The sequence below is a fragment of the Erinaceus europaeus genome, chromosome 1, assembly GCF_950295315.1.
Source record: "Erinaceus europaeus chromosome 1, mEriEur2.1, whole genome shotgun sequence".
NCBI classification, from domain to species: domain Eukaryota; kingdom Metazoa; phylum Chordata; class Mammalia; order Eulipotyphla; family Erinaceidae; genus Erinaceus; species Erinaceus europaeus.
The window spans coordinates 207,214,768-207,224,177 of NC_080162.1; positions in this window are offsets into that span (position 1 = coordinate 207,214,768).

Consider the following 9,410-nt stretch of genomic DNA (forward strand, 5'->3'; position numbering starts at 1 on the left):
GGAAGGAAAGAGAAAGAAAAAAAGACAACAAGACAACTCAAATTCTCGTTTCAGAGACTTGTGACCTAGTGGCATCAAGGCTCTAAAACAAGTGGCATCTGCAGTCTAAGTACTACATAAAGCCTGGCGATAACTAAAGTTGAAACTCCTCAGACTTCTCTGCTTTCCCAAACCCCTGTTGTTACCAGAAGCAAAAGGCTGATACCGACAGACCTATCTTCTCCAAGATTATTTATCTAAACAAGACACTTATTTTCATTAGCTCCCTTCCTTTCATTAGCTTCTTAGATCAACTTTTAAGAATATGTGACCTACTTATGATAATTCAAATGTTTTTTTTCATTTAGAAAATTGATTCTATTTATTATTAGAATACTAAAGTTTGCAGTACACTACTCTTCTTTTTCCTCTCAAATTCTTATTGTCACCAGATTAATTAAAGTTCTTGTACGCAACACAACCTCTCACAATGCACATGTCTGCCCTGTGCTGTGTGTCACTCACAAGAAGCCTATCCAGCAAGTGTGTAATGGATGTTAAATGGCTGAAATAACTAGTTTTACAGACTTAACTTTTTGATAGAGAAAGTTCTGCATTGCCTATAAATTAGTTTTATAAAAAACGAACTAATTATTTAAGAGGATTAAAAAATTACTTTCTGCCCCAAAGATCATGAAAAGCTTTTGCAGGGAAATGGTATGGGGTGAGAATCTTTAAGGATGAAGGAATTTTCTACATGTGGAAAGAGAAAGAACCAATGATACAGAAAAGCATATGCAAACTATACCAACTAAAGCTGAAAGAGTGAATTTCAGGACAAATTGAAAGGAAAATGTTGGGTTCTTTCCCCTATAATAATTGAGGAGATAATGAATGATTTTTGAAAAAAGTTTGTTTACTTTTTTGTTCAAGAAGATTAATTTGGCAGCAATTCTTGAGCTTGATTGAAGTGAGGAAAAGGAAGCCCAGAAACAAATATGAGGGAAAGATGATCAGGTACCTCGATGCTATGTGTTACTTCTTATACAGATGCTCTGATATTTGTGGGGTACTGACATGTTCATCTGTCAGTCTGCACAAAACTGTCGAAGTAGCAGAATGATGTCTAGGTGATTAGTATTTTTCATGTTTATTTGCCTTATGTTCAAAATTGTTGTGTCATTGGCAATTTTCCATCCAGACCGATTGCTGTAGTGCTGCCCACATTCCATTTGGAGTGATGATGAGGGTGGGCTTGCCAAGGAGAGAACTGATGGCCGCAGTCACCGGTTATAATGGTCCCACCCTGAATATGCTCCTCTTGTTTGATATGAGAAGGTAAGTAGGGTCAGGCCTGGCTAATATTTGGATGGAATAACTACTTTTTCCTGGCTGAGTTTTGTGATTCTCAACCTTAACCTCACATTATAATCTTACCTGGAGAGTTTTTTTTTTAATCCCCAAGGCTTTAATATATATATATATATATATGCATATATACATATATATGCATATATATATATATATATAAGATTAATTAACATCTCAAAGACTAAAAGCATTTAGATCAGTGTGTTTTTCTTAAGCTTCCCTGGTTATTCCCACAGCAATCAAAGTTGAGAACCACTATTCAGTAATCTCCCTGCAAATATCCATCCAGAGATAGATGTGGGAAGACTGTTCTTACTTTATGATTTATTTTTGCAGTTTGTTTTCTTATGGCTCAAAGTCTCTCACTTCTGTGAGAGAAGAAAGTACTATCCAAATCAGGATGACAGTAATAGGAATGAGGCAATATGACACGAGTGATGTCACAAGAGGATAATCAAGCAAAATGATTAAATTCAGAGGTAAGAAGAAAAAAAATAATTAAATTAGTGTTAGGACTGAACATTAGTGGCCACATCATTGGATCAAGTGGTGAGTTATTAACAAAATAGGAAACAGGATGATGACCAGGATTTGTAGGGAAAAGATGAGCTCAGCACTGAACAAATTGAGTTAGAGGTGCCAACAGAACATTAGGTGAAGATGCCATGTAAGAATTAGATCTATATGGATAAACCATTGGAAAGAAGCCACACTGGGAAAACAGATTTGGAATTCAGTGACATTGATCTTAGTGGAAGAGATGACAGTGACTGAGTTACTTAAGGGCAAAATCCTAGAAAGAGAAGATAAATAAATGCAGAAAAAAATCCCTACTCACGATTCATCACTTTTTCCCCCTCTGGTTTACAGTACCTTCTCTTGTGCCAGGACATTCTTATTTATGCTTTATTTTTTATTGGTTACTTAATACTGATTCATAAGATTTTAAGAGGTATAATTGTAATAGAGGTGCAATTCCACTTAGTTCCCACCCACCACTAGAGTTCTGTGTCCCATCATCTCCACTGAGAGCTTGTCTATTCTTTATCCCTCTGGGAGTATGAAGCAAAATTTCTTTTGTGGGGTGCAGAAGGTGAAATGCCCGGCTTCTGTAATTGCTCTTCTGCTAGACATAGATGTTAGCAGGTGAATCCATACCCCCAGTCTATTTCTATCTTTCCCTGGTTGATCAGGGCTGTGGAGAGGTGGGGCTCCAGGATACACTGGTGAGGCCATCTTCCTGGGAAAGTAAGAATGGAATCCTAGTAGTGTCTGCAACTTAGTGGCTGAGATGCAGTAAGATGGAAAACAGGACAAAATGTTTACTAAACTGAAATAGAAAGTAGGAATAGAGCAGATGAAAGTAGGGGCTTTTGGGTAGAAGGAAGCCAGACATTTTATTTTAGAAATGTTACTAAGAACCTATGTCTTAATAATCTTTGCTTGAGCTTGATACCTAAGATGGGGTGGACTGGAAATATTGTCTGAAAATGGATCAGAGTTGAGATTAGAACTAGGAATCAAAATTAGGACATAGGGTTGCTTTCAAACTTGCAGAAGATCTATAAAATCAATGACCTTTACCAAAATTATCTAAACTGAGGCCCATATCAATTCATATTTAGCACAGGAGCCTGTACAATCTCTGAGTCCCTGTCAGCCACAGTCAATAGTCACAGTTGGGAACATTGTAGGCTGTGCTCTTTTCAAAGCTAGTCTTCCTTGAGTGGAAGAATGGGATGAACCAATCCCCCTTTGGAGAGTGGGGAAGTCCTTACCATTGCTGTTTCATAGTGAGGATACAGTCCTCAACCAACCTACAAAAGGGCTTATAATGACATTCCTGATGGAAGTGACCAGTTATGGTAGAGAGAGCTATCTATCAGAAGTTTATGTCCACATTATCTATGGGAGTATCCAAGGATTCCCTGTCTAGGACACTGGGCTTCTCACATCACATAGATCTAATAATGCACGTGCATCTCAGTCTCATAACTCTCCAAGGGCAAGACTGCAAGCAATAGTTTTACCTTTTTAATTAGGCAGCACTGTAGCCAGTACATAGCTAATCAACCGGCACTGTAGCCAATACATAGTTGTCCAACAGGTAAACTTGTAGAAGTGAAGTAATAGGAACTTTGCAGTGCATGGGCAGGAATCATTGCTAGGTAACAAGATATTTATTATGCTTTTCTTAATCTTTCCTCCCATCACCATGCCCTGCATACTATCCTGATAGCCTTTGTCCCACTGTCTCAAGGGTGATTGCAACACAAAGCATTAAAGCAGGGATTTATCTAACACTCACTGGTATATGATACAGTACTGGACAAATAAGATAACTCAAATTTTTCAAAACAGATGGTTTCTGCTTGAAGGTCAAGCAGAGAAAGCAAACATATGCATTGCAAGGCTTTCCTTGGAACTGCCAGGAAGACTGAACTATTTTCTTTTTTTTCTCACTTAAGACATTGAATGCATTAAAACAATCACTTGACATACATTCTTCTGATCTGTTTCTCTCCTTTACAGTAGATGCAACAATATACAAGAGGAAAAAACTCATCTATTCATCTGTATATTCTTATGTCTTATACACTCACACTAGTCTACTTTCGTTCCTCAAACTGCCATTGTCTCCTCTGCTTTAAGCTATCTGTACACAACAGTCTCTCTACCCAAAATGTTATTGCTCAACTTGATCTGGTGATAGTTTATTTTCCCTTAGTAATTTCTTTTTTTAATATTGTATTTATTCAACTTAATGAAATATATAGAGAGAAATATACAGAGAGAGAGAGAGAGAGACCAGAGCAGTGCTCAGCTCTGGTTTATGGTGATTCTGGGGACTGAACTTGGGACCTAGGAGCCTGAGGCCTGAGACCCTTTTGCAGAACCACTATTCTATCTCCCGAACCCTTCACTTAGAAATTTCAACTTAAATTTTGTTTCTTCCAGGACATCTCCCCAGATGCCAGATATGATGAAACTGGTCTTTTAAGATGATCCAGCACTCAAGTTATTGCCAGTCATGCCTCATAGGCCACGGTATTCATACCTCCTCCTCAGCCACTGGCATGGAGTCATAAACGAAAAGTATGTGTTCCTATGAGTGGTGACCCCAGGACCTAAGTTAAAGCTTGTGATAGGTTAAACCCCCAGTAGAAATTGAAAGCATGTAGGAAAGGTGAATGGAGTAATAAGGTAAGCATTCATTATGTCGATGAATAGACAGGATATACATATACATGGAGAGGGAGAGAAAGAGAGAGAAGACCTTGTGGAGTGGTGACATTTATATGACAGGATACAGATCTCAAGTATAGTAGGAGTCTAGTGAGTCTAACGTTCAAGTTTTTGAGGAGTCAATATATAGCTGAAGTTAAGAAGATTTGGGAAACTAAGTAGAATTTTAAGAGCATGACAGATTTATAAAACACCAATAACAGACTTAGAAAATGTAATTATATAATGCTCACAGTTCTTATAAATGCTTTGCGTGAATTTTATCATGTTCAATATATGCAGTCTGCTTAACAATACATGTTTACGGAAAGTCTGTGTTTGACCTCAAAATGCTACATAGACAAACCTTCAAAACAAGCACATTTTTCCATTCACTGTCCACTGGCATCTAGCACTGTTGAAATATATGAATGCATAATTACAGGAATAACTTGTCAAATAGAGGCATCTTTATTTATTGCTTCAAGTTAATTTGGACAACACAGAAGACTTAACCTTAACCAATCTTGCATAACTGAAATAGATGACAGACAGACAGATGGATATCACTGATTTTTTCATATAGATGTTATACTGTTTATATGTTTCATAAATATAAACTTAGTTTTGATCATGATGTTAAAAGAAAATATTATTATTCATATGTCACTTATTAGAAAATTGTATAAAACTAAATGACTTCATAGGAGAAAAAATACTTTGACTCAGGTGAATTAACAAATACTTGTTAAACCAAGTTGTAATTTAACCAATCATTTGACACCAACATTTTAAGACATTCTATGCCTTGTTGCTATGTACTATTCTCAAGACTGAAAATCACTTATTGTTGAGACTCACTCACATGCCATCACCCTGAACCTTGCAGTTCTTATCGAATGAGCACTAGAACTACAGATCTGCCCCAGTCCTGAAGCCCCCAACCTGGCCTCAACATTAATCTTTAACCCGCTGAAGCAGAGACCTATGGTCTGATGACCCCGTTATCTCGAATGGCTGTGTAAAGAATGATATATCCAAATAATAATTGTCCTTGGAGAGAAACTACTTCCATACCACTTTAGTCCTGAAGAAGATGAATGGAATGACAAGATTTAACTCAAAGTACTTTCCTCAGAGATATCTTCCTGGGTATTTTAATGGAGTCTCAGACCCAAGATCTGAAACACATATCAGAAGGGCCACTTGTGTAAAGGGCCATTACTTGCTTCCTCTGCACACAGTTAACTGGTGTCTACACACGCAAAAGCTGCATGCGTGTACACATATGCATACGTATTTATGCATGTCCATGTCTCCACACATCTGTAAGATTATAGTTTGATATGAGCTTAGACTCCTATACTTATATGCAATGAATCACATACTTGTAACTTGTATATGATTAGTAATGATTGAAATAAGTCATGATTATGACTGAAATAAGGAATAATTGAAATCTGTGAGTCTGGCATAAATTCAGTGCTAAAGAAACAGTCATGAAATGAATTAGATCAATTATAGCATTATTTCTCTCAATCCTCCTCACTTAGTAATACTTAAATCTAAGTTCCTTCCTTCCTTCCTCCCTTCCTCCCTTCCTTCCTTCCTTCCTTCCTTCCTTTCTTTCTTTCTTTCTTTCTTTCTTTCTTTCATCTCAGAAACTCCACTACTTCAGGCTGACTTTTCCAGGTAAAAAATCATTTGACTTTTCAAGCTCAAATGATTTAAACCAAAATGACTTTTTGTAACAGTCCTTACTTTTTTTTTGGGGGGGGGGGTCTGTATTTCAGTCTCTCTATTGACTTGATATTTATTTATTTTGTTTCTTATTTTTTATTAACAATTTATAAGAATTTTAAGATAGAGATAGAGAGAGGATAAAAGAAACCACTGCGTCTTTGAATGGCAGTGGGGACCCAGACTCAAACCTGGGCAGCCCCGGGCTGTGTGTGTGGGGGGTCATCATTACTCAACTCTTTAGTCAGCAGTGGTAGTTTTCTTTTCACTGTCAGCTTTTGCTTCGTCTGCCTCCTTTCTACTTTGGTGGATTCCACACCAATCCTTATCTCAGCCCATGTCCCTACACATGGGATTCCTTCCTTCTGTGGCAGTTTATTGAAGACCATTTCTCAGGTTGTTTTTCTATAGTTAGTTATTCAGCACTCAATACTCAAGCTCAAATGATTTAAACCAAAATGACTTTTTGTAACAGTCCTTACTTTTTTTTTGGGGGGGGTCTGTATTTCAGTCTCTCTATTGACTTGATATTTATTTATTTTGTTTCTTATTTTTTATTAACAATTTATAAGAATTTTAAGAAAGTGTACTAGTCCAGAGGTATATTTATTTTCTTTCTTCATCCAGGGATATCCCCAGGACTCAGTGCCAACGCTATGACTCCACTTCTTTCAGCTGCAATTTTTTTCATTTTATTGAACAGGACAGAGAGAAATTGAGAGGAGAGGGGGAAATAGAGGTGGAGGGAGAAAGAGAGACACCGACAGACTTGCTTCACCACTTGTGAAATGTCCTCCCCCCCCAGGTGGAGAGCAGGGGCTTGAACCTGTATCCTTGAGTGAGTCCTTGTGCTTGGTACTATAATTTATCAACCATGTGTGATCAGTGTAAGTCATTACATCCTCAGTTATTTTTCTTTATCTTTTATTATTATTATTATCATTATTATTATTGTCACTAGGACAATTGCTGGTCTCACAATGAATCCACTAATATCAGAAGCCTTTTTTTTCTTTTTTATATATGATAAAACAGCAAGAAATTGAGAGGGAATGAGGAGTTAGAGGGAGAAAAGAAGATAAATCTTGCCAAATTGCTCCACTCTCATGAAGCTTTCCCCACTGTGGATGGGGACCCACAAGGGGCCAGAATTCAAGTCCTCGCACATAGTAACATGTATACCCTAGTGAGTCACCACTACCCAGACCCAGTTTTGGTGATTTTTAATGAGATACTGCACTCACATGTCCCCCTGCTACAAATTCCCAGAGATTGTCCCCAATGCCAACGGCCACAAAAGCACTTTCTATATAATGCCAGCGTCATCGTTTACATGAGTGTCCATGGGTGCACTGGAAGTCATTAGTGAACACTGGACTAAGAGCTGGGGATTGTAATACAAGCACAAGCTCTTCTAGTTTGAGCTGTGGGAACTAAATCAAATTTCTTCACTTACCCAATATATAATAAGCCTTTCTTTAGAAAATAATTTCTTAGGGATTAAAAATAATAGCACTAGGAAAGGTCCAAATTTTCAACGTCTCATATACACTTAGAAAATGCTTTGGGTTTTGATGATGTCTACACAAAATGAGTACCTTTCTGATGAAAGGGTTTTTTTGTTTGTTTCTTGTTTTTTGTTTTCCAGAGCTTTGCTCAGCTCTGCTTTGTGGTGGTGCTAGGGACTGAACCTGGGAACTCAGACGTGAAAGTCATTTTGTAAAAACCCACTATGCTATCTCCCCAGTCCAAAAGAGACTTTTAAAAAATATTTCTGTGGATTTATGCAGAAATAAAATTAATTTAATACCTCTTAAGGCTTTCTTGAGGCTGTGTTCGACAAAGAACAAAACAATCCAGTCTAAAATCTCATCATGATAGTTGGAACTTAAAAGCAGTTCCCTTGTTCCCTAGCTAAGGATTCTATTTTAACTGTTGCTTGCTTTGATGTTTCTAAAAACTACAAGGCCAGGTACTACGGGTCTGAATTACAGTGAGTTGTAGAATCTCTACTTAATAAGAACCACCACAAGAAAATCCATTATTTGACACTGAAGCAGACAAGATACTCTCCATCTGGCATCACAGGTGAGTCCTGGGGTGATGTTAGGAGAAACTAGACTGACAGTGTTGTTCTGTGTGGTCACAATAGAAAATGTTCTAAAGAAGTGGATGGAAATGAAAGTCGGTCTTGGGCAAGTGGAGCTGAAGAATTGATACGATTTGGGCACTACATGAATAATGGGAAAATGTCACTATTCACTAATGAATAGTGAAACAATGTCACTCAGTCACAGCTGGCCAAGAGGGCCGATTCTACTCTCATAGTGAAAATTGCTGAGTGTAGCATTTTCTTCTTCTTTTCTCAAGAGAAGTTAACAGAGCAAAGAGAAATGCCAGTGGATGTGTGACATACCATTACGTGAAATCTCTACCAAGAAGAAGCCTTGTCATTTTTTTTTATTTTTGTAGAAATGAAAAATTATTTCAGGGAGATCATCTTAGAAGCAAAAGAGAGACATTCTACTGAAGAACTCTGGTAGTGGGAATGGTAAAGCATTATATACCTATTGTCATACAGTTTTGCAATTCAATATTAAATCACTAATAAATTGAAAAATAAAAAATATAATCTAAAGAAGGCCTGATTAAAACACAATATTGACAGGTGATGGGTAGTAGCACAATCAGGTGATCATGTGTGTTACAGTGTGCGAGAACCAGGTGAGAATAGCACTGCTCACCTGCAAGCAGTGAAACAAGTCTGCAGGTGTATCTATCTGTCTGTCTGTCTGTCTGTCTGTCTGTCTACCTACCTATCATCTATCTTCTATCGAGCTGTCATCTTTCTATCATTCATCTATTTATATCTATCATCTTTATCTATCATTATCTAATCTATCATCTATCTATAGAAATCATCTACCATCTATATCTATCAGCTGTCTATCGATATATCATCTTTCTATCATGTATATCTACCATCTGTATCTATTGATCATCTATGTATATCTATCTATATCTATTTATCATCTATCATATTTCTATCTCTCCCTTGTTGATACCTCTCTCTCCCTTGCTAATATCTCTCTCTT